A 27253-nucleotide genomic window follows, 5' to 3' on the forward strand; every position below is an offset into this window, starting at 1 on the left:
TCCCTTCCCAATGCTAGCACACATGAGCTTTCTCTCTCTCCCTTTAAAAAATAAATAAATAAATAAATAAATAAATAAATAAATAAATAAATAAAAAAAATAATAAAATGAGTTCTAGAAAAGCACAATTACAATTAGTAGTTGCATCATCAGAATGTGGACTGAGAGTTAAAGCTGAGGGAACTTTAGGAAACTGAAATTTGCAAATGTTGAGTCAGGTAAACAGCACATACTGTGCTGTGTGATAATTTTACTTAATCTAGAATGTGAAGACAAATTAATGGTAATGAGATGGAATTTTAGTTGTTAAATTGGAATCAAAAATAAAAATAACCTTAATCTTCCTAGTTTTCTTAAACTATGCCTTATCGGAAAAATCTTATGCAAATTCCATTGTGTGCATATAGTTCGCTGATAAATATTTCTATAGAAGTTCTTCCTCATTTCATTTCTGTATGCTAACCTTAAAACTGCAAGTTAAATTCAACTTGTCAAGCCATATTTTAGGTCAATATATACTCCTGTCAATTTCAAATCATTTCACTATTTTCTTTTTCTCGAACAGATCTTTTTTCAATTCTTACATTCTGATAAAATTTGGATAAGAACTGTCTACTTCTGAACCCAGAGGTTTGTTGCAGAGATTATACATAAGTAGATATTATCCACTGAAAGATCAAATGTAGATATTTGCCAATATATTATATTTATAAAGATTTAAAATAAAAATATTTTATGCCACTATTTTTAACATGGATGAATTACTCTAGAGATTCAATAGATTATAAATTATTAATAATAACAACTAATGAAAAATATCAGACAACAATTTCAATTATTTTCTACTCCTTTGTATAATCATGAAGGGTAAAAAATAGAACAGAATTCTTTTTTTTCAGGATGATGATGATTTTTTTTCAAGTTTTTATTTAAATTCCAGTTAGTTAACATACAGTGTAATATTAGTTTCAGGTGTAGAACTGAGTGATTTCACACTCAAATACAACACTTGCTCATCACACCAAGTCCCTTCCTTAATCCCCATTATTATTTAACCCATCCCCACCCATCAACCTCTACAACAGCATTCTTTAATATAAGTTTTTAATATACTAGTATTTTAAACACTAAGTCTAAGTTATTTTCATTAATTAAACTAGATTTATTAATTATCTTAAATATGGTGGTGTTAAGGGATTGTAGTGTATTATTTATTTTGGGTATATTAAATCATCACATGCCCTACATGTTCTTTTTATTGTTCTTCTGAAAATTCAGTAAAATTCTGTAGTCAGTTACAACACAAATTCACCTAATATCAAAAATTTTTTTTAAAAAATTGTATAAGAAATACTCTCTGTGTTAAAAGCGGAGTAAAATTCCTTATTGATTTAATTACTTGATTTCTTTTTTATTTCAGACATTACGCTGAAAATATATATGCATTATATCTATACATTTTTATTTTTTTTTTTTAATTTTTTTTAATTTTTTTTATTTTTTAATATATGAAATTTACTGTCAAATTGGTTTCCATACAACACCCAGTGCTCATCCCAAAAGGTGCCCTCCTCAATACCCATCACCCACCCTGCCCTCCCTCCCACCCCCCATCAACCCTCAGTTTGTTCTCAGTTTTTAACAGTCTCTAATGCTTTGGCTCTCTCCCACTCTAACCTCTTTTTTTTTTTTTTTTTTTTTTCCTTCCCCCCCCCCCATGGGTTTCTGTTATGTTTCTCAGGATCCACATAAGAGTGAAACCATATGGTATCTGTCTTTCTCTGTATGGCTTATTTCACTTAGCATCACACTCTCCAGTTCCATCCATGTTGCTACAAAAGGCCATATTTCATTTTTTCTCATTGCCACGTAGTATTCCATTGTGTATATAAACCACAATTTCTTTATCCATTCATCAGTTGATGGACATTTAGGCTCTTTCCATAATTTAGCTATTGTTGAGAGTGCCGCTATAAACATTGGGGTACAGGTGCCCCTATGCATCAGTACTCCTGTATCCCTTGGATAAATTCCTAGCAGTGCTATTGCTGGGTCATAGGGTAGGTCTATTTTTAATTTTCTGAGGAACCTCCACACTGCTTTCCAGAGCGGCTGCACCAATTTGCATTCCCACCAACAGTGCAAGAGGGTTCCTGTTTCTCCACATCCTCTCCAGCATCTATAGTCTCCTGATTTCTTCATTTTGGCCACTCTGACTGGCGTGAGGTGGTATCTGAGTGTGGTTTTGATTTGTATTTCCCTGATAAGGAGCGACGTTGAACATCTTTTCATGTGCCTGTTGGCCATCCGGATGTCTTCTTTAGAGAAGTGTCTATTCATGTTTTCTGCCCATTTCTTCACTGGGTTATTTGTTTTTCGGGTGTGGAGTTTGATGAGCTCTTTATAGATTTTGGATACTAGCCCTTTGTCCGATGTGTCATTTGCAAATATCTTTTCCCATTCCGTTGGTTGCCTTTTAGTTTTGTTGGTTGTTTCCTTTGCTGTGCAGAAGCTTTTTATCTTCATAAGGTCCCAGTAATTCACTTTTGCTTTTAATTCCCTTGCCTTTGGGGATGTGCCGAGTAAGAGATTGCTACGGCTGAGGTCAGAGAGGTCTTTTCCTGCTTTCTCCTCTAAGGTTTTGATGGTTTCCTGTCTCACATTCAGGTCCTTTATCCATTTTGAGTTTATTTTTGTGAATGGTGTGAGAAAGTGGTCTAGTTTCAACCTTCTGCATGTTGCTGTCCAGTTCTCCCAGCACCATTTGTTAAAGAGACTGTCTTTTTTCCATTGGATGTTCTTTCCTGCTTTGTCAAAGATGAGTTGGCCATACGTTTGTGGGTCTAGTTCTGGGGTTTCTATTCTATTCCATTGGTCTATGTGTCTGTTTTTATGCCAATACCATGCTGTCTTGATGATGACAGCTTTGTAGTAGAGGCTAAAGTCTGGGATTGTGATGCCTCCTGCTTTGGTCTTCTTCTTCAAAATGACTTTGGCTATTCGGGGCCTTTTGTGGTTCCATATGAATTTTAGGATTGCTTGTTCTAGTTTCGAGAAGAATGCTGGTGCAATTTTGATTGGGATTGCATTGAATGTGTAGATAGCTTTGGGTAGTATTGACATTTTGACAATATTTATTCTTCCAATCCATGAGCAGGGAATGTCTTTCCATTTCTTTATATCTTCTTCAATTACCTGCATAAGCTTTCTATAGTTTTCAGCATACAGATCTTTTACATCTTTGGTTAGATTTATTCCTAGGTATTTTATGCTTCTTGGTGCAATTGTGAATGGGATCAGTTTCTTCATTTGTCTTTCTGTTGCTTCATTGTTAGTGTATAAGAATGCAACTGATTTCTGCACATTGATTTTGTATCCTGCAACTTTGCTGAATTCATGTATCAGTTCTAGCAGACTTTTGGTGGAGTCTATCGGATTTTCCATGTATAATATCATGTCATCTGCAAAAAGCGAAAGCTTGACTTCATCTTTGCCAATTTTGATGCCTTTGATTTCCTTTTGTTGTCTGATTGCTGATGCTAGAACTTCCAGCACTATATTAAACAGCAGCGGTGACAGTGGGCATCCCTGTCGTGTTCCTGATCTCAGGGAAAAAGCTCTCAGTTTTTCCCCGTTGAGGATGATGTTAGCTGTGGGCTTTTCATAAATGGCCTTTATGATCTTTAAGTATGTTCCTTCTATCCCGACTTTCTCAAGGGTTTTTATTAAGAAAGGGTGCTGGATTTTGTCAAAGGCCTTTTCTGCATCGATTGACAGGATCATATGGTTCTTCTCTTTTTTTTTGTTAATGTGATGTATCATGTTGATCGATTTGCGAATGTTGAACCAGCCCTGCATCCCAGGAATGAATCCCACTTGATCATGGTGAATAATTCTTTTTATATGCTGTTGAATTCGATTTGCTAGTATCTTATTAAGAATTTTTGCATCCATATTCATCAGGGATATTGGCCTGTAGTTCTCTTTTTTTACTGGGTCTCTGTCTGGTTTCGGAATCAAAGTAATACTGGCTTCATAGAATGAGTCTGGAAGTTTTCCTTCCCTTTCTATTTCTTGGAATAGCTTGAGAAGGATAGGTATTATCTCTGCTTTAAATGTCTGGTAGAACTCCCCTGGGAAGCCATCTGGTCCTGGACTCTTATTTGTTGGGAGATTTTTGATAACCGATTCAATTTCTTCGCTGGTTATGGGTCTGTTCAAGCTTTCTATTTCCTCCTGATTGAGTTTTGGAAGAGTGTGGGTGTTTAGAAATTTGTCCATTTCTTCCAGGTTGTCCAATTTGCTGGCATATAATTTTTCATAGTATTCCCTGATAATTGTTTGTATCTCTGAGGAATTGGTTGTAATCATTCCATTTTCATTCATGATTTTATCTATTTGGGTCATCTCCCTTTTCTTTTTGAGAAGCCTGGCTAGAGGTTTGTCAATTTTGTTTATTTTTTCAAAAAACCAACTCTTGGTTTCGTTGATCTGCTCTACAGTTTTTTTAGATTCTATATTGTTTATTTCTGCTCTGATCTTTATTATTTCTCTTCTTCTGCTGGGTTTAGGCTGCCTTTGCTGTTCTGCTTCTATTTCCTTTAGGTGTGCTGTTAGATTTTGTATTTGGGATTTTTCTTGTTTTTTGAGATAGGCCTGGATTGCAATGTATTTTCCTCTCAGGACTGCCTTCGCTGCATCCCAAAGCGTTTGGATTGTTGTATTTTCATTTTCGTTTGTTTCCATATATGTTTTAATTTCTTCTCTAATTGCCTGGTTGACCCACTCATTCGTTAGTAGGGTGTTCTTTAACCTCCATGCTTTTGGAGGTTTTCCAGACTTTTTCCTGTGGTTGATTTCAAGCTTCATAGCATTGTGGTCTGAAAGTATGCATGGTATAATTTCAATTCTTGTAAACTTATGAAGGGCTGTTTTGTGACCCAGTATATGATCTATCTTGGAGAATGTTCCATGTGCACTCGAGAAGAAAGTATATTCTGTTGCTTTGGGATGCAGAGTTCTAAATATATCTGTCAAGTCCATCTGATCCAATGTATCATTCAGGGCCCTTGTTTCTTTATTGACTGTGTGTCTAGATGATCTATCCATTTCTGTAAGTGGGGTGTTAAAGTCCCCTGCAATGACCACATTCTTATCAATAAGGTTGCTTATGTTTATGAGTAATTGTTTTATATATCTGGGGGCTCGGGTATTTGGCGCATAGACATTTATAATAGTTAGCTCTTCCTGGTGGATAGACCCTGTGATTATTATATAATGCCCTTCTTCATCTCTTGTTACAGCCTTTAATTTAAAGTCTAGTTTGTCTGATATAAGTATGGCTACTCCAGCTTTCTTTTGGCTTCCAGTAGCATGATAAATAGTTCTCCATCCCCTCACTCTCAATCTAAAGGTGTCCTCAGATCTAAAATGAGTCTCTTGTAGACAGCAAATAGATGGGTCTTGTTTTTTTATCCATTCTGATACCCTATGTCTTTTGGTTGGCGCATTTAATCCATTTACATTCAGTGTTATTATAGAAAGATATGGGTTTAGAGTCATTGTGATGTCTGTATGTTTTATGCTTGTAGTGATGTCTCTGGTACTTTGTCTCACAGGATCCCCCTTAGGATCTCTTGTAGGGCTGGTTTCGTGGTGACAAATTCCTTCAGTTTTTGTTTGTTTGGGAAGACCTTTATCTCTCCTTCTATTCTAAATGACAGACTTGCTGGGTAAAGGATTCTCGGCTGCATATTTTTTCTGTTTAGCACACTGTAGATATCGTGCCAAGCCTTTCTGGCCTGCCAAGTTTCAAAGGAGAGATCAGTCACGAGTCTTATAGGTCTCCCTTTATATGTGAGGGCACGTTTATCCCTTGCTGCTTTCAGAATTTTCTCTTTATCCTTGTATTTTGCCAGTTTCACTATGATATGTCGTGCAGAAGATCGATTCAAGTTACGTCTGAAGAGAGTTCTCTGTGCCTCTTGGATTTCAATGTCTTTTTCCTTCCCCAGTTCAGGGAAGTTCTCAGCTATAATTTGTTCAAGTACCCCTTCAGCACCCTTCCCTCTCTCTTCCTCCTCTGGGATACCAATTATGCGTATATTATTTTTTTTTAGTGTATCACTTAGTTCTCTAATTTTCCCCTCATACTCCTGGATTTTTTTATCTCTCTTTCTTTCAGCTTCCTCTTTCTCCATAACTTTATCTTCTAGTTCACCTATTCTCTCCTCTGCCTCTTCAAGCCGAGCCATCGTGGATTCCATTTTGTTTTGCAATTCGTTTAAAGCGTTTTTCAACTCCTCGTGACTGTTCCTTAGTCCCTCGATCTTTGTGGCAAGAGATTCTCTGCTGTCCTGTATACTGTTTTCAAGCCCAGCGATTAATTTTATGACTATTATTCTAAATTCACTTTCTGTTATATTATTTAAATCCTTTTTGATCAGTTCATTAGCTGTTGTTATTTCCTGGAGATTCTTCTGAGGGGAATTCTTCCGTTTGGTCATTTTGGAGAGTCCCTGGCGTGGTGAGGACCTGCAGTGCACTTCCCCTGTGCTGTGGTGTATAACTGGAGTTAGTGGGCGGGGCCGCAGTCCGACCTGATGTCTGCCCCCAGCCCACTGCTGGGGCCACAGTCAGACTGGTGTGTGCCTTCTCTTCCCCTCTCCTAGGGGCGGGATTCACTGTGGGGTGGCGTGTCCCGTCTGGGCTACTTGCACACTGCCAGGCTTGTGTTGCTGGGGATCTGGCGTATTAGCTGGGGTGGGTGGGCAAGGTGCACGGGGGCTGGAGGGGCAGGCTTAGCTCGCTTCTCCTTAGGTGATCCACTTCAGGAGGAGCCCTGTGGCAGCGGGAGGGAGTCAGATCTGCTGCCGGAGGTTTGGCTCCGCAGAAGCACAGAGTTGGGTGTTTGCACGGAGCGAGCAAGTTCCCTGGCAGGAACTGGTTCCCTTTGGGATTTTGGCTGGGGGATGGGCGGGGGAGATGGCGCTGGCGCCTTTGTTCCCCGCCAAGCTGAGCTCTGCAGTCCGGGGGCTCAGCAGCTCTCCCTCCCTTTGTCCTCCAGCCTTCCCGCTTTCCGAGCAGAGCTGTTAACTTCTGACCTCCCAGACGCTAAGTCGCGCTTGCTGTCGGAACACAGTCTGTCCGGCCCCTCCGCTTTTGCCAGCCAGACTCGGGGGCTCCGCTTGGCCGGCGAGCCGCCCCTCCGCCCCGGCTCCCTCCCGCCAGTCCGTGGAGCGCGCACCGCCTCGCCGCCCTTCCTACCCTCTTCCGTGGGCCTCTAGTCTGCGCTTGACTCCGGAGACTCCCTTCTGCTAATCCTCTGGCGGTTTTCTGGGTTCTTTAGGCAGGTGTAGGTGGAATCTAAGTGATCGGCAGGACGCGCTGTGAGCCCCGCGTCCTCCTACGCCGCCATCTTCCGGAACCCCCCTATACATTTTTAAAAATAGCTCTTTAATACCAACCTAGACAATAATGTAATATAATTATACATTTTAAAACAAGGGTATTATATAATAATAGACATTTTTTAGTTAATACAGTTTGAATTATTTTATGTCCAATTTGAGCACAGTAAAATTATTGTATATTTGAGTTTTACTGATAATTCGAGTTAACAGAATCTGTAATATATATTATCCACTTTATTTATTATCTAGCCATTCTTCTTTTCAAGTCTATTTTATGAGGCTTTTTAAATGCATTTCAAATAAATAACTGAACATTTACCATGAGAAGGCATGTTGTAAGGTTTTGTGTGCTTCCTTCTTTGAAGCAATATGTTTACTGAGATTTAGGTTTGGCTTTTCTTAGGAAGAAAATAATCCTTGGAATATTAACTATATTCTTGACATTAAAAATCAATTGTACTTTTTTTTTTCAATTCCAAAAGTAAGAACATTTGACACCTAAGGATACATTTTATTTTTTTAAGAACAGACACTCAACCTAGGGCATAGTGGTGGTAGCCATAGCAACAACAACCTTCAGACCTGCTCCAATTTCTAAACCTAGATTATCTCAAACACCTACAATAAAGTTCTGTCAGAAGGAAGGCCATGACCATTGTCGGGCATAAAAGCTTTTAAACTCATCTCTACAGTCCTGATAGGATGCCTGGATTCAGGAAAATTGCAAGGCGTATGAAAAGGCAAAGAAAGACCCACTCTGAAGAGATGAGGCAATCATCAGAACCACACTTAATTATGACAAAGTTATAGTAAGAGAGACTATAAAATAACTATTATTAATATTGTGGTAAATGCTCTATTGGAAAAGGTGGTTCAATAAGCAAACTCAAATGGACAATTTCAACAGACAGAAATTATAAGAAACAATGAAGCAGAAATGCTAAAAATAATATACAGAGTAAAAAAAATAGGAAATGCTTTTGATATGTGCATCTGTATTCTAAACACAGTTAAGGAAAGATTCAGTGAACTTGAAGATAAGTCAATATAGATTATTGAAAAAGACACACAAAGAGAAAAGTGAGTGAAAAAAATACAAGAAGAGATTATCCAAAAGTCATGGGACATTATCAATCCATCTAATTTACGTGCACTCTAAATTTGAGAAGAGAATGAGAGAATAGGGTGGAAGAGACGTTTGAGAAAACAATGTCTACAGACTTCTTAAAATCAATGACACACATCAAGCCACAAATCCAAGGAGATCAGAGAACCCTAATACAGTGGATATACTAAGACATTTATGCAATGGAATATTTCTCAGAAATGAAAAAGAGCAAACTAACAACTGTTACAACAGCAGTAATGAATAATAAATGCATTTTTCTAAGTGAAAATTCTTAAGGTATTTCTAAGCGGTTCTTCTAGACCCAAAGGCTAACAAAATATGCTTCCTTTATAGAACACTCTAGTAAAGGCAAAACTATAGGGACAAAAAAAAATTAGTTCTCGTCAAGATTTGGAGGAGAATGGAATGTGTTTAATATAAAGGAATACCATTTTGCAGGTAATATTAAATTTTGCATGTAACTGTGTTATTATAAACAACTATTTTCATTTTTTGAAATTCATAAAACTGTACACCACAAAATGTAAATTTTACTGAATGGGAAATCTAAAAAAATCTACTAGAATGTTTGGCAAGGAAGTGTAGACTGTAATAAGTGACTCTAACTGTATTACAAATGAATCACAGAACTACTCTGAAAGGGATTAGAAAGACAGGAATTGCCTTGGGTAAATATTTTAAGTCTAAAGACAAAAAGAAATTTGCAAACACATTGTATTTCATACAAGGGACTGCTAAACAAATAAATAATAAAAATGTCATAAGAATCAGCCTGAAAGAGCCAAAAATGTGAATCCATAATTGTACTAAAAAAATAACTGAATAAATAAATACACAGAAGTAACAACTCTTTTTTACAGAAGAATTTTGGTTCATAGATGTAAAAGAAAATAAATACCACCTTTAGAATAACCCAGGAATAATTGCTACAGGCACTGATGGATGATAAATTTAAAAGGTGAATATTTAAGCAGAAATAAAGTATTTACATAGTGTCAAGATATCTCCCCAACACATCTCATAAGTTCCAAGGGAAAAAATATTAAGTTCATATCATGCCAGATGCCACCTTAGGCAAATGATCAATAGCACTAGTAACATATACAGACTTAATGTACCCCCAATTGAGGTTGTGAGATAACACAACTTCCATAGTATCCTACTTAATAATGTATAGCTTTAATTTAATGATGAGAAAGTCATCAGAAAATCCAAATTAAAGGACTTCTATATATAACTGGCCAATATATTTCAAAAGTTTCAAGGTATTTTAAGATACGAGATGATTGAAGGTTGTCAAGACTGTACTCTGGCTCAGGGTCATAAATACAACTTATAGTTATTATCTGGTTCATGGGAAATGATACTTTGAACTTTAATACCCGGAGTACCTCTGTGCCTGCTCTAAAAGAAACAGCTCTATTGTGTATGGCTAAGAAAACTGACTACTGATGTATGGCAGACAATCCGTATCTTAACAAAAAAGAATAAACACATATGACACTTCAAAGGTCTAAACACTTCATGCTAGATATTTATGAAATAGCAATATAGAATATTATAGTCAATAAAGAATTTACCTAAATTCAATCAACAAAAATAGATATGCATATTTTCATATTAATTAAAGAAATTGAATCCATAACTAAAATCTTTCCTGTAAATAAAACTGCAGATGCAGATGACTTCAACAATGGATTCTACTAACTATTTAAGAAAGAAATAATACCAGTTCTGCAAAAATTCTTCCTGAGGTAGAAATAATTCCCAAATCTCTCTGTGAAAGCAATATTACATTGATATTACCCTGACAGTGTAACACATCAAGAGCAGAAAGACATCATAAGGAAAACCAAAAGAAAAAAACAACAACAACAAAACAAACAAACTACAGCTAAATATTTTTGGTGATAATTATATAAATTAAAATATTGCACACAATATCCAGAATTGGGAATAAACCAAATTTCTAACACTTGGTGTATATGGATAAAAAGATTGTGGTTTCTCCATTCAAAGGCATAATACTCAACAATTAAAAAGAATGCACTCCTGATATATGGATAAAGCTCAAAAGCATTAGGATAAGTAAAATACTTTATATACAAAACACTCCAAGCCATTTAACTGAATTTTTATGACATTCTGGGAAAAGCAAAACTCTATGAACTAAAATCAGATGTGAGGGGCCATAATTAGGAAAGACATGACTGCGAAGAAGCCAGAGTAGACATTTTAATTTGATGGAAATAGTCTAATTACAGTGATGTATAATTGTAGTGATGGTTGCATGACTATATATATATTTTTAAAACTTTTTTAAAACATTACAAATTTAATGAATACATTTTTGCATGTTTTTAATATCTAAAATAGAGAATTTTAAAAGAATATGTCTTAAGGAGTTTGCTTGATAAAGCCTTTAAGTTTCTATGTAATCTGACTTGGGAAAACTGGAATCTGGGTGTTCTATGTTACACATAGCATCACACATAAGGCAACTAGGTTAGCAATTTCTCCATTTCCCTAGACCCAGTGTGTATCAGCCTGACATTCTAATACCCGATCAGAATAGTTTCTCAGAAAATAATAGAGGGCTTTTTTTATTTTATCCGTGGAAAAAGATGTGGTTCTTAGCCAAGTAAGTAATGTTGAATGTTAAATCCAAGGGATGAAACAAGGGGTTTTCCAAGAGACCATATCAAAGGTTAGAAAAAGCGGATTCAAATTTATGGAGAGGGGTGACTACTATATATTTTAGCTATTACATATATCTGTATGTACCATGAAAATAATATAATCTAACCCTTCTGTCATTTTTTATAAGCAGATTAGTTCATTTATGCTGACAGGATGCCAAAGCAAAGTCTGTAGTAAACAAATACAATTCTCAATATGCTTTGGTATTCGTCCACATTTTATCATTTCTAATAGGTTTTTATAACATTTTAATCATATGAAGTTAAAAAAAAACTATTGAAGTTTGAAAAAAACTTTTTAAGTTTCAGATTCTTTATGAAGAAAAAAACAACTACAAACTCTGAGCTGAAACTCGTTACATATTTTGATTTTGTTCCCAAGGCAAGTGGTAATTCCTTCTGCCTTCCCCACATAACAGTTAAGAGTCATTATCCACTGCTTTATTGTAATACTATGTACACCAACCTGTAAATTATCATCCAAACCCTCTAAAACTGCAAAGTGGCTGACTGTAGTAAAGGGTGCTTTATTGATTACAATTTCCAGTTTTCATATTCTGACGAATACAGGATACAGTCTCATCCTACTGATGAATGCAGTCTTTTGTTCCTCTTAGATGTCAAATCCTGCAGGATATCATGTTGAGTTAGAAAGATCAAAGAATGGAGATGATTTTAATGAATATAGCCTTGTAATTCTTGCACATTTTTCTTTGCCAATACTGTGTATGAGGATTTAGAGGAAGTTTTTTTTTTTTTTTTTTTTTTTATTTATTTATTTTTGGGACAGAGAGAGACAGAGCATGAACGGGGGAGGGGCAGAGAGAGAGGGAGACACAGAATCGGAAACAGGCTCCAGGCTCCGAGCCATCAGCCCAGAGCCTGACGCGGGGCTCGAACTCACGGACCGCGAGATCGTGACCTGGCTGAAGTCGGCCGCTTAACCGACTGCGCCACCCAGGCGCCCCTGTGTATGAGGATTTAGAATTAAAAAATAAAGAAAAGAAAAACTGTCAATTTTAATAAGGACAAGACTGAATGTACCATTAATATCACACTGACATAATGAAAAGTCTTCAGTCTAAGATCTAAACACTGAGAAATCTGAAAGTCATATATGGTTTCCTTTAATTGTCAAATTAAGACTAAAAAGATATAAGAAATACATAATCTTCATAAATCAAATAAACCACCTACTAGGTGAATAAAGAAAATGCTGATAATATTACTTGTGGAAGTGACTTAGATGGTTAAAGAAAGTAGGCAAAAATGAAAATAAGAGCATTATAGCAAAAATGAAAATAAGTTGCCTGGGTGGCTCAGTCAACTAATCACCTGACTTTGTCTCAGGTTATGATCTTGTGATTCCTGAGTTCAAGCCCCACACTGGGGTCTCTGCTGTCAGTGAAGAGCCCACTTCGGATTCTCTGTCTCCCTCTCTCCCTGCCCCCTGTCTGTTTGTAAAGATGCATTCTCTCTTTCTTTCAAAAAATGATAAACATTAAGAAACAAAAGAAAAGAAAAGCATTATGCTATTCAAAATGCAGAAGTTAAGCATAGTAAATGTAATAGTGCAAGACATGGAACCCTCCATTTTCCTCTCATAATAATAATAAAGTTGGTTTCAGAAACCAGTTCTCTGCTGATGAGTTTAAGGAGGCAATATTTAGATGCTACTGCCCACAGCACAATGAAGTGACCCCCCAGATTTTTCTAAAGTGAAAAAAAGCACCATATGTTAAGATTATCAGGCATTTGCTACAGCCTTGAGCAAGAAATTCTGGTTATATACAGGCCTATTGACCTTACTAATGCATAAGAAAATAAACAGCTGTATCTGTCCTGTGTTCCTCTTCCTCTTTCCCTCTCTCTCTCTCCACCCTCATTATCACAAGATGGTTGCAACAATGTCAGACATCATGCCCTCAGAATGCAATGTCTAAAAGTTGAAAGAGGGAGTTTTTTAAATGCTCTTTTAAAATGTCAAATGTTATGCATGGAATATGTTGAAAGGCTATCTTATCCTAGATTCTAAAAGCCACTGAATGTCAAGTGTTTTGCTTTCAGAATATGAGCTAAAATTAAGTATTCACACATTTCAAAGAGCTAAGATACACACAAAATCAGAACAACAGCAAAATATCAGTCATCACTGAAAGATTTGTTTTTAAATCATTGGTAGCATTTCAGAAAGTGAATAAAATATGCTTTATATAATTTTAGGTATAAGCAAGAGGAGAAATATTTATAAACTAGTTTTCCTCGAATGGAAGCTTTAATAAATACAGGATCCATTAAGTATTCCTGGAAAAATAATCCCTTGATCAATGAAGCTTGAGAAACATAATTCACATTCAATTATTTAGAACTCTTGGTAGCCCTACTATAAAGAATTTTTTAATGTTTTCCACCCACAGAAATAATGTGTTTGTAGGTGCATGAAACTGTTAACAAAATATTATTTCAAATTATGAAATAATAATTTTGTGCTCTATTAAAGGGTAACATTTCCACAAAGCATTGAATTCAAATATGGAATTATCTTATGATGACGATTCACTAAATATTGCATGTGTCCCACTTTCATTACATATTTGGTAGGCTGGTATTGAGAGATGAGAGAAGACAATCACAACTAGATTGAAGACATGAATGTATGTTAATAACTGGCTTATTAAAATCAGGTTCAAAATTTAGATTCAAAAATTAAGACTCAAGTTGTTAGTGAGTTACACTATGTAGCTAAGGACTTTCTTATTTTGCCAATATTTTTAAAACATCAGTGTATAAAAGCACCCATTCATAATCTTTTCTGGAGATCATATTTTAATGAATGTTTTAATGTCTTTCCTTTTTAAATAAATATAGCAATATTAAAATTCACATGTTTCTCTCCTTGAATCAAATTAAACAATCTGTATTTTTCTCAAATATAAATAGTAATAAGAAGAAGAAAAGATGGAAACTCTAGAAGTAAGAAATAGAATTTCTGAAATTAAAACTTTACTGAGTAGAGGCACCTGGGTGACTCAGTCGGTTAAGCGTGCAACTTCGGCTCAGGAGATGATCTCACAGTCTTGTGAGTTCAAGCCCTGCATTGGGCTTTGCACTGACAGCACAGGGGCTGGTTGGGATTCTCTCCCTCCCTCTCTCTCTGCCTCTTTCTCTCTCTCTCTCTCAAAATAACTAAATAAACTTTAAAAAATTATACTAGGGTAGACTTAGCCAAATGAACAGGACACAAGAATGACTAAATGAATTTGATAGAAGAACAATAGAAACAATCCAAGATAAAGAACAGAAAGAAACAATATTACAAATAATACCTGGGGCCTCAAGTATATGTTTAATGGCATCACAAGGTCAAAAGTGCATGGAACTAGAATGACAGAAAAAGAGGATAGGACAGAAAAAAATTCTTAAAAAAAAATTAATTAAATGTTTTTAGTGTTTATTTTTGAGAGAGAGAGAGAAAGAGTGCAAGTGGGGGAGGGGCAGAAAGAGAGGGAGACACAGAATCTGAAGAAGGCTCCAGGCTCTGAGTGGTCAGCACAGAGCCTGATGTGGGGCTTGAACATACCAAGTGTCAGATCATGACCTGAGCTGAAGTTGGTCACTTAACCAACTGAGCCACCCAGGTGCCCCAGAAAACAAAATTCTTAAAAGATGTCGTGGATGTGGGTGCCTGGGTGGCTCAGTCAGTTAAGCATCCGATTTCAACTCAGGTCACGATCTCACAGTTTGTGGTTTTGAGCGCCACATAGGGCTCTGTGCTGACAGCTCAGAGCTTGGAGCCTTTTCAGATTCTGTGTCTCCCTCTGTCTCTGTCCCTACCCTGCTCGTGCTCTGTCTCTCTCTCTCTCAAAAATAGATAAACACTAATTTTTTTTTAATTAAAAAGAAAGATGCCATGGGTGAAAACTTCCCAAATTCTTAGGAGAGGATTTGTAGATAGATATTGAAAAATAAAATTGAACATACAAATAGACCTGAACAAGGCCATACTAGGCACCTCATAGTCAAAGTGTTTAAAGTCAGAGATAAAAAGAAAATTGTGATAGCAGCAAAAGGAAAATGATATATAGCACACAATGGAACAGCAGTCCAATTAATGAGTCAATCAAAAATGATGGAGACAAGAGAGAGTGGAAATTTTTAAACTGATGAAGGAAAAAAGATATCAATTCCAAATTGTAATTTCAGTGATAATGTAATTCATGACTGAGAGTAAAATAAAGACATTTTTGATAGAAATAAAACAAAAAGAATCTGTGACCAGAACAACTGAACTAAAAGAAAGCTCAACAAAATTGTTTCAGCTGAAAGGGAAAGGATACCAGATGGCCCTCTGAGTTCCTATAACAGAACAAAGAGCATAAGAAATGGTAAATAAATGCACAAATGCAGAAACTTTTCTTTTTTGACACTTTCCTATTTTTTATAAAACATATAATTGACTAAGACTAAAATTATAACAGTCTTGGAGCCTTCTCATGTAAGTGTGTATTACATGTAATCATTATAATGTAAAGACAGAGTGCAGTTTTGCCAATTTTTAAGATTATAATTTAAACTGAATCAGAGCACAGAATAAATGGAAACCTCTCCAAATAATTTTACGGAGTTTGTGATAAAAGTGCTCAAAAGTGAAATTATATTTAAAGTGTATCAGTTAGAGACCATATAAAATTAGGATTTATTTTATTTATCCATTCTGAAAATCTCTGCCTTTGATTATTATATGTATGCAATAATGCATACATATATATGTGTAATTATTGATATGACTGGGTTTGTGCCTACTATTTTAGTTTGGTTTTCAAATTTTCTCCTTTTTTTTTTCTTTGTTGTTTCTCTGACCTTCCTTTCCAGTGTGTTTTTCACTATTTGGATGTTTTCTTAAATAGAATTTTAATTTGAAAATTGTATTTTTGTGGTGGTTACACTGAGGTTTATAACATACCTTCCGGAGATCTCACACCTAAAGATATTTAATTTTGTTTCACGTGCATAATCATACACAAAATGTAAGGGAAATGTATATCCCATAAAGCATTCATTAAAATTATCTTACATTTTTCCTCATCAACACTCTGTATCCACTGAATTTCTTTTATCCTTCTCCTTTCATGTACACAACAAAAAATTGCCCCCAGACTTTTTTTCTTTTCCCTAACTTGCTTTTTACCCCTTATCTGTTCCTCCCACTTCTACTGGTTCTTTTTTTTTTTAATGTTTATTTATTTATTTTGAGAGAGAGAGAAAGAGAGCAGGGAAGGGACAAAGAGAGAGGAAGAGAGAATCCCAAATGGGTTCCACAGAGCCTGACATAGGGCTCAAACCCAGGAACTGTGAAATCATGACCTGAGAGGAAGTCCAGAGTCCATTGCTTAATCAACTGAGCCACACAGGCACCCCTCACTTCTTCTTATTCTACTTCATAAAACTTCCAAACAATTTAGCACTTCAAGGATCCTCCTAGAGTTGGATTATAGTGAGCAAAGAAAATATTGGAAGAGTAGAGTCTGTTCTCCTTCATCAACAAGGAAATGGGATCACAACTAAAAACAATCCTACGTTAATTATTTTGCATTGTGTTCTAATAAACATTTGTACAGACATAGTATGGAATTATTTCAGATGTAAAGAGTCTCAGTTTTTACCACCCATTCTTTTCATTTGTATTTCCCATCACCCAATTTTCAGCTCTTTTATTATAATTAACGTAGTAGAATAACATGATGCTATGTCACCAGCTTTAGATTGAAAGTGTCTGATTTCAAATGCAATTTTTATCATTTACCAGGCATGTAACCTTGGGAAAATTACTTAGATACTCTGTTTTTGGTTCCTAGTCTATAAAATGAGGAGAAGAATAGTAACTTACTCTTATAGCTGTCATACGCATTAAATTAATGCACATAATGTTCTTAGAAGGGTGACTAACATTTACGCTTCAGTAAATGATAGTATTTTATTTAGTTGGAATCCATCTTTAAGGATATTTTTGTCAACAGTGCTTCAGGGGAGGTCTATTTTACAAGCCTTTTCATAAATAAAGATCTGTTTTAGTTACTCTTACAATTGAATATGTAAAAATAAATTGAGGGATCATAAAACTGGCTCTCAAAGCTGTAAAATCAGCTAGCATAATTCCATTTTCACTAGTGTTTGGTATTGCAGCACAGTCTCAGTTTACCCTGAATTTTATCTTTCTGCATACAATTTTATCTACCTGAATGTTTTTTGTGATCATAATCCCAGTTGTATTTTTAGAGTGTCTCTATTGTATTGGCCTTTTAATTATTGTAGTTGCTTGAATTGTAGTGATCTGGCACATACTGGCTTGTACACAATTTTTATCTTACATATGAGAAAGATTCGATCCAAGCACATTGTGAATTTTAAAAATATTTTTGAGTTCTCCCTCAAAATCCAAATTTTCTATGTGTTGGGCCTTGTTTCCTGTTGTTACACATCATTTTCTTTCTCATCATGTTTATCCCTTTGCACTTATATTCTGTATTCTGGGAATGCTATTCAAGTTTGCCTTCCATATTATTGATTTAATCTTTCCACAGAATCAGTTCTCTTCTACCGAAAGACTAGTTTCTTTTTCAGTTCTACTTTTCCATTAACTACTACTATGCCTCAGTTTACTGGCAAGCATTCATCATCCCTTCCTCATTTTGCTTTCTTAGCTTATTGTCTCTTTACAGAAGCAAAATTCATTTATAGTGATTTGAGTTAGGACAGTGACCTGAAACCAGATCCTGCATCCAAATGATTCTGCTTTAGAAGTATCTGCTTCTATGGGTTTCAGATTCATTTACTCTACCCTTTTATTTATTACGTTTTTCTAATTAGCTTTCTTCTAGACTCATTACTATTTCTGTGAAATGGTGAGATATGTCCAAGTTTATTTTGAACACCACAGTTTATTTTGAATTATGTGGTATACAAGACAATAATGTAAGACCAAGATTACAAAAATTGGCAAATGTGTGCAAGGTAGAAGGTGAATGTGGGAAAGAAAAACTACTAAACTCTTTGTATCATAAAATTTGTGTTGTATGTGAGGACATTTAAATCAATGTATGAGGAGTAACTCAAATCAATGTTGTCTGGTTTATTACTTAACTCACATACTCACCTGGAAGGTAGATTTGAATATCTCCTAGTTTGCTGTCTATTATATAGCAGTATCAACCACATTTCCATTGACTTGTGTCTTTTTTCAATCCTCACTGCATGGGTCTTTTATATAAGTAGAACACGTAGAATATTTTGATACAAAACTTCTACTGTTGCTTAAGTTACTCTTCTGTAATTCTTACATCATAGGACACTGACTATCCCTTTACTCAAAATGTTCCTATATTCTACACACATTGAAACTTACTAATATATATTCCCTTAATGCACAGTGTTTTAATCAGTTTTGCATTAACTCATTAAGTGAAGTTATTTTCTTTTATTACAAAAACATTTTGGTTGTTAAATATTATGCTGGCATTTTGAGTGGTGAAACAAGTAATTCTCTGCATTACAAAGTAATGAAGGAGGCCAGGTTTTCTACATAGGAGACAGACTAGATATTAGAGCCAGTGGACAGATGGTAGGAGAGGCATGAAGTACCTTCTTACCTATTTAGTATGTTCTCTCTTTCATGGAGTAAAGCCTAGGTATGCCAAAACAAATGCCTAGGTTGGTTTCATCTCAATCCCATTCCATCTGCTTTTTAATTAGTATCAGTCCCTCCCAGATTTTGGTATTAATTGCTTATGAGTTTAGCTTCCAATGTTATTGAGAGTGTTTGGGCTTTTTTTCCCTATATTTGTATAGAATTTTTTAACGACACATCAGTAGTAGATGACTTAGTTAGATTCTGTTTTAAACTTAAGCAAGATGACTTCTAGATCTTAAATGTTGGATAATTGAATGAAGTAGTACAAATTATTGATTAAAAACCCATGTCAAAGTCAAGGTGACTTAATTCTTTTCATCCTTCCAACTAGTAGTTTAAATGACTATCATCTGCTAGCCATGTTGTCATTTTCAATGGTGGGATGAGAACCATAAATGCTATCAGCTTCATGGGTTTGATATTTATTGAGAAAGCAGATAAAATACAATCACACAAAAGATGAATTTAACTCTGATAAGTACAACAAAAAAAAGGGTGGTGGATGGTAGCATATTGCAAGTAGATACGGTCTAGTTTGACATCTCAGGGTAGAGACAATAACCTGACATCCAAAGTTTAAACAGGAACAAATTATCATAGGGAAGAGATAAAATTACCACAAGTATTGATGGGCAAAAGTCTTGGGGTACAATGGAGCATGGTGTGCTGAAAGCTGCCAGATGGAGATAAAGCTGATTAATACTTGGCTAAGAGGAATATCTGTCAGAAATGTTTGAGGAGTCTTACTGGCAGTGTTAAATGCTTTATTCTTTATCTTAAGACAAACTAGACGTCATGACATGGCAAAAGCAGAGATAATTAAATTTAGTTATTTAATATGATTACATTCCCTAAAACTGTTCTTTCTATTAATAGCCACTGTGCTGACCAAGAAAGTTGCACTAGTCATTTTCAACTGTTCAATAGCCATATGCGACTGTTGGCTGCCATATTGGACAACATAAATATATTTTCATCATTGTAGAGAGTTCTACTGGACAGTGCTGGTGTAGAGAATATAGTGTGAATTATATGGGAACCAGAAGGGGAACACTTAACCCAGCAGTAAGGAATCTGTTGCCCAATTCAAAGGTAAGAGGAGTTGGTATGGGTATCAGTTTACTAGAGTTGCTGTAACAAGGCACCATTAACTGTGAAGTTTAAATAACAAAAATGTAGTCTTTCATAATTTCAAGGCTAAAAGTGTGAAATCAAGGTGTTCATAGGGCCATGCTCTCTTGGAAGACTCTAGGAAAGAGTCTGTTTCATGCCTTTTCCTTAGCTCTCAGCCTTGCCAGCAATCGTTGGCATTTTGGATTATGAATTTGCCACTCCAATCTCTGACTCTGTCATCACACAGCCTCCTCTCTAGGTATCTTTGGGTCTTTTGTTCAGTTCAGAATTTACCAATGCAGTATCTTATATGTAGATACATGAAACAGTCTTGCATGCCAAATTTTTAAAAAACATACACTGAGAGTGTATAGGTACTATAGAAATGTTTCAAGTTAGATTTGATGTGCATCTATCTCTTGACTTACAAATCTACATCTTCTACCAGCTGGAAACAGGAATGCTAATTTCTAGAGCCATTTTGGATTTGGGACATAATAAACTTTTGTCTACAAAATGCAATCCATCTTCCATTCTTTTTTCTTTTTCTTTTTTCTTTTTTTGCATCAAAAGGCTAAATAAACTGGAACATATGTCTCATCTAGGTATCACTTTTCACATGGCATCCCTCATCAAATTCTGAAAGTTTAATGTGGAGATCCCATATGCATTCAGTAAAGAACTGGAAAACCACTTATTACCTATGAACTAAATATATATCTCATTGAGATAGATATGGTCCAGGAGATATTTGGAGTACCCTCCCTTCCATTTAATAATCTGCCCAAGACATATCTATATATCTGAAAAATACAAAACAAAGCCAATAAAACAAAGTAAATAAACCTCCATAATACTCTCAATATTTCCAAATAATCTGGAGTGATCTGAAACAGGGTAATGTTCTATTTCTTATGAAGATTTGTAGCAATCTGTCTGTACTATTCACTTGTTCAGCTCTTATTTAACAAATATTTGTTAAGCAACTATCCTGTCTCAGTGCGTTCCTCATGGGCAAGTTGATTACAGGGACTCTTTCTTTTGTTTAACTCTCAATGACTTGCATGGAAGAGTCTTGGATATTATTGCAACGTGCAGTTTGCTTTTTTTTAATTTATAGGTAACATGCACTTTATGCTTCCACAATATTTGTGCCTTGCCCATTTCATATATTAATTCTCACAATAAACCTATTTGATAAAGATTATCATAATCATATTTAGAAGTGGGAAATATATGTCCAAAAAGGCAACTGACTTTCTAAATGCTGGTAAGAAGTAAAGCAGAGGTTGGATACAACGAAGACTCATTTTGTGCTCTTCATTCATGAGTGCTCATGTAATATCTTGCTGTTTTTGATCTGCTCTGCTGATTCTATCTTGAAAATAGATGTTCTAACTTTTGTGACAGTAACTCCTCCATATATGTTACTGTCTGATCCTTGCTTTCACATTCAGGACCAATCTATGTTTGTTTTATTGTTTTCAGACTTTGGAAAGACTGCCCTTTTATTCCTCATACCTCTTATTTTCTTTGATGCTCATTTCCATGGCCATGCTGCCATTATCCTTTGCAATTCTAAATGAAAGCAGTTGAAGGCATGATATACATTCAACTCTTGCAGATCATTTGTGACATTGGCTGTAATGAAACAGAAAATATCCCATCCTAACATGTATATAATTTATCAAGGAAGACACCTGCTAAACCAAAAATAATGAAATAAATATGGCAGGATTTAAAAAGACACATATGTGAAAGAAAGTTTTAGAAGATACGCCATCATACTTTCTCATTATTATTACCCTTTGTACCACAAAATTTAGAACTTAATGCAGCTTAGATTTATTTTGCTTTGTTTTATTGTTGTTATACTTGTCTCCCTAATCGAGTTACAAATAATGAGACCTTCAGCTGAACTATACACCTAAAATTGTACTAGATAAATATTTGTTGATTATCACAATTAAGTGATAATGAAACTATGTAGTTTAATTTTTGAATCAATTTAGCAACAGAAGGACATCATCATTAAATATTAAGTAAACATTCAGAAGCCAAATGAATATTTTAAATGGATTTACATTTCAAATTTGAATTTCACATGGTAATGAAAGTATTTCACATTTTGTTAACTTAAGAACTATCATATTTATAAAGCGAATAACATAAGATGCACATATTTAACAAACAAAAACTTTGGAAGCCATCAGTGTGGAAATTAAAAAGCCTGTTTTATAAAAGCACTTAGAACTATAGAATAATACTTTTCATGTACAACAATGTGAAACTTGCATATTTCATGAAAATATAAGCCAAAGAGCAGCTGCTCTAATCAGAGTCATCAAAATGCCGTGGAATTTGTAAAGAGGGGGTTTATCGACAGAATGTGTCATGGTCTGTTTGAACACAGCTGCAGTTTGGATTTTCAAGCTGACCCCCATCTGGATACAACTATGATGCCTTCTGAAAGATTCTCAACAGAGCTCAAATGACGAACAGAGTAGGTCGAAACAGAAGAACAGATGGTGAGGTAAGTGAACAGGACAATAATTTTCAATTACGAAAAGAAATCTTATTCCCTTGATTTCCTAAAAATATTCTACTATTTGGAATTAATGCCCGATAATAAAGAACTTGCTTAGGGTTTTGAAGAAAAAGGATATGTGTGTGAATTAAAGTGTTGGAAAGTTGTTCCTTTTAATAATATGTAGAGAGATGGTTTTAAGTACGTTTTCCTGACTTAGGAATCTGATTTTAGAAGCATAGACAGTCATTAAGAAAATCCCCCTAGATGCCCACTATTTAGTTTCTGACTGCAACTAAATTCTGGTTTTAAAGTAAGTGCAGACTAGACACATATCTTACTATTTTCAGTGATAGTTTACAATATAAAATTTGCAAAATTAAACCCCTGAATTTCACATTCTAATACAAAACCAATATTACTTTATAAATATTCTAGGTATCAGAATTTGAATTATAAAGTTATTATATAATGAATACATAAAACATTGCATATATTGATAAAAATAAAGAGAAATTTTTAAACCACTAAAACCAATGCATGTTATAAACATCTATATATATACATATAATTTGAATTTTCTCTGCTACAAATTACAAGAAATGACAAAATTAAATTTCAAGTTTTTTGTGATTATACAATATAAGTATATTTTTGTTAGTGGTGACTAGAACCTGCCTATAAAATTATTGGGGATTTTATATATTGTCAGCATAATTCAAAATATTGTAACTTTTCAATTTAAAACACATTAGTTGAATCTCATAGATTATTCTATACAATTTATACTTTGAAAATTTCATAATTAGTCAAATAAATGTCCTAAAGATAAAATTTTCTTTCTTATTTTTACACATTATAAACCTATTTATTTATGGTATGGTTTTATTAGCATTCACTGAATTTACACATTTTAATACTTATATGACCTTTTGAGTCATCTGCATTGAACCAATGTATTTATGTGAATTTAGAATATGCTATAACTACTGATTTATTATTTTTATTTTTTTGAAATATCACTAGAACACACAAGAAAATGTATGTGTTTCAACTACATTATTATTTCACAAATAATGGTTGTTTTAATTCTTGCACCATATTTTCTGTCTTCAATAGTTGCAAACATTTACCTTTCAAGAAAGCAAAGAGCTTGGGGGAAAAAATCATCAATTTGTTCACAAGTTAAAACCAGTAATTAAATGTTTGGTAGAGCATTGAATTTGAGACCTTTTAGCCGCTCTTCTTTCTGATTATTTAGATTACTCTTTTGGCGTTGCTGAGTTTCTATTTCATTATTAATGCAAAAGGAGCAATCCATGTTGTTTTAAAAACTTGGGATAATGGATTTATGTAATCTACAAAGTACTTTGGAAATTGCTATTACTTTTGTTTGTATTATGATGTGATTGTGAATTAATGAGAGTTATGTTTCTAGAGAGTATACATTTGAAACTGAAGACAATGTGAAAAAGAAAATCCAAAACATACCGATCAAAAAAGGACTTGTGGCCTCAGGTTTGTCATAATCATCAAAGGCAATTTGGAAGTTAAGATAACATGGAATTAAATAAATGAAAGAAAGGCAGAGACACAGACCATCTAAAGAAAGTTGAAAGAATACAAAGTACCATAATGAGGTTTGTGTGAATTATTAAACCTTGGCATTTTTTTATCTGACTGTTAATGCAAAATTTACATTTTTTTATTCTCTTACCAAGAAAATATATAAATTAATTGCTGCAGAAAACTCATGTGAAAATGTATTATGCATACATTGTGTATTAAAAACCGCTTAAACATAGGCTTATAAAGACTTCTATATGTAACTATCATGTTAAAAATCAGTGTAAAACAAATTGTACTGACTTTATTTTTCTTAGTATTTAATAACATATCATTTGAACCACATATTATGTGAACTAGTCCATTAATTCACCCCTAAAATTATTCTTTTTTATTTTTTAATGTTTGTTTGTTTGTTTGTTTATTTATTATTTTTGAGAGAATGTAAGCCAGGGAGACACAGGGAGAGACACACACAGAATCTGAAGCAGGCTCTAGGCTCTGGGCTGTCAGCACAGAGCCCAATGCAAGGCTTGAACCCATGAATCATGAGGAAACGACCTCAGCCGAAGTCGCTGAGCCACCCAGGTGCCCCAGGCCTAAAATTATTCTTACTAGCATTTTCAGAGATAAGTGAAAGAACACACACTATTTGAGTATTTTCCACATACTCAGTGCCTTTGTATCTGTTACAGGGCAATCATTTTCCATTATCTAGATGCAATGTATATCTAGATCTGAGGCAATGAAAATCCCTTTAGAACATATGTTCTGTTCACCGCACACAGACTACCTTAATTCTAAACTAAGAGTTTTTACTGATCCCTAAACTTGCTACCAAGAACAAAAGCAAAATGAACATTTTGCCTAACTAGCTAGCATTTTATCTTACTACTTAGAATGTTTAAATTCAAATTCCTTTACGTGTGTTACACAGCTCTTCAGGGTCCTAACTTTTCTTCCCCCCACAACCTTATCTATCTCCCCATCACTTCCTGCATTTTATACCCCAACACCTGAACTACTTACAATTCCCTAAACACAATAGTATTCATCTTGCCTCCCTGTTTCTTCACAACACATGCTCCATATCTACCTGGATGTTTCTCCCTTGCCTTCCCTTAACGGGTTAACTCTTACTTCTCCAACCAAGATGAACTTTTTTTTTTTTAACTTTAGAAATTTTCTATCACCTCCCAAATATGAGTTTCAAACACTCACCTGTCCCTTTAGAACTGAGAGAGCATCCTCTTCTTGTATTCCTAACATCCACAGTTTAGGGGAGAGCAAGAGTATTCACTATGCATATTCAGAACTTTACAAACAGAAAGTACTTTATAAGTATTTGCTAATAATGTACATGATTTCTGATAAAATACATTAAATGTGGATTTAGTCAATATTGAATGTGAGGAAGTGTTTTAATTAAACAGAATTAAAATATAAGTGGAACACCTGTATGGCTCAGCCTGTGGAGCATGTGATTCCTGATCTCAAGGTTGTGAGTTGGAGCCCCACATTGGGCATAGAGATTACTTAAAAATAAAATCTTACAAAGAAATAAAATAAAATATAAGTGAGATGGGAGAAGTGGTCATTTGATAAGCAAACAAACACATGCTAAAATTCTTTGTTAGAACTATTTATAGATCCAGCTGGTTTTATTTTTGTATTTATATTTGTATGTATATGTGTGTGCGTGTGTGTGTTTGCTCAGCACACAAAAATCTTTTGTTGCATCATAAAGAGTAATGTATTTTGAGAAACTATTTCACATTTATTATTTCCTGAAAGTACCATTTTACATTACTATAGAGTTGTATTTATATTATGTACAAGGTACATGTGAAGCTCCTCCGATTAATCACAAAATAGCAGAAAGGAAAAATAAGAATGAAGAAAATAACATACGGATATTATTATCTTTTAAAATGAGCAAAAATACCATTCTATTAAAATGTACTCTATCATGAAATGTTTCATAATATTCTACATGAATACTAAAGATGTATCTCTTAACACATGAACTCTCCTACAATATAATACAATATATTTACTGGTTAGATGGCCAGAAATTATTGCCCAGATCCCCTCTTCAAAAAGTTTCTCAGTTTGTAACTGAGTTTCTCAGTTTCTCCCATCCCCTACCCAAAAATAATTTAACCAAGTTAATGATCAGGAGGATAAATGTGTTCCATGAGATCAGAAGTGCTTTTTTTTAATTTTAATTTTCATTAGTTCTGTATTTGCAAGTTCTTTGTTTAGGTGTAGAAGCCTTCATAAATAGTAAGATTTTGTGTGTGTATATGATTCTAACTATTATATGTCTAACTAATACCTTATTATCCATTGTGGGCAACATGACCTCTGAACATTCTGTAAAATTTGTTAAAATACAAAAAGAAGAAAATACAATAATAATTTTTCTATTAATTGGGTAGATTGCCAGTCAGGACTTAAATATTTAATTTAATAATACAGAAAAAGTCAATTATTAAATATCTCTTAGGCTATTCAGGTAAGTAGCTACCAAATTGATCTAATTTATAGAGGTCCAGTTAGAAATGCATTATTATAGTTTAGCACATACTAAATAACCACTTTTGTCATCCTAGTCTATAAATCTTCCCCATATATTATCATAATTATTATTTTACACTGAGGAAAATAAAGGGCCATATTAAATTATTAGATAACTTCCCCAAATTCAAATAAAAATTTGTAGCAGAGCATACATTAGAATAGTATGCTTTCTGAGTTTAAATTACCTGTTCTATTAGACAATGATACCTAAAATGTATGTTGTATGCAATTTCAGTTTTGAAGTGGTTTGCAGAAGAATGAAAAAAAGGTTAAATTTCTGGCAATTGTGAGATAAAATATTTTACTGTTTCATTTATTAGTAGGAAGTTGTTCTAGCCAGAAGTTGTGATAAACATTCAAATTTTCTTCAATGTAGAAAATATGTGAGTAGCTAATTCCTTATTTATATAATATATTATACAAAAAGAAAAAATCTGCTAAAATACAAATTTTATGGAATTGGCACTTAGTAACAGGTATCAGAAGAATCATGTTATTTTATCTATAAAAACTTCAAAAGAAATAAGCTTCAGAAAG

General features: G+C 34.4%; 2 long non-coding RNA genes across 4 annotated transcripts in view; both read right to left on the minus strand.

Moving 5' to 3' along the window:
- Positions 1–27253, minus strand: part of LOC122214133 — a 303112-nt gene that overhangs the window by 162049 nt on the left and 113810 nt on the right. The gene's annotated exons all lie outside the window — the stretch shown is intronic.
- On the minus strand, positions 11752–18496 carry LOC122214131. The gene is made up of 2 exons (XR_006199752.1): positions 18394–18496; positions 11752–11867 (listed from the first exon to the last, which is right to left on the minus strand). It is a non-coding gene; the product is annotated as an uncharacterized LOC122214131 (long non-coding RNA).

This window comes from Panthera leo, chromosome A1 (genome assembly GCF_018350215.1).
Source record: "Panthera leo isolate Ple1 chromosome A1, P.leo_Ple1_pat1.1, whole genome shotgun sequence".
NCBI classification, from domain to species: domain Eukaryota; kingdom Metazoa; phylum Chordata; class Mammalia; order Carnivora; family Felidae; genus Panthera; species Panthera leo.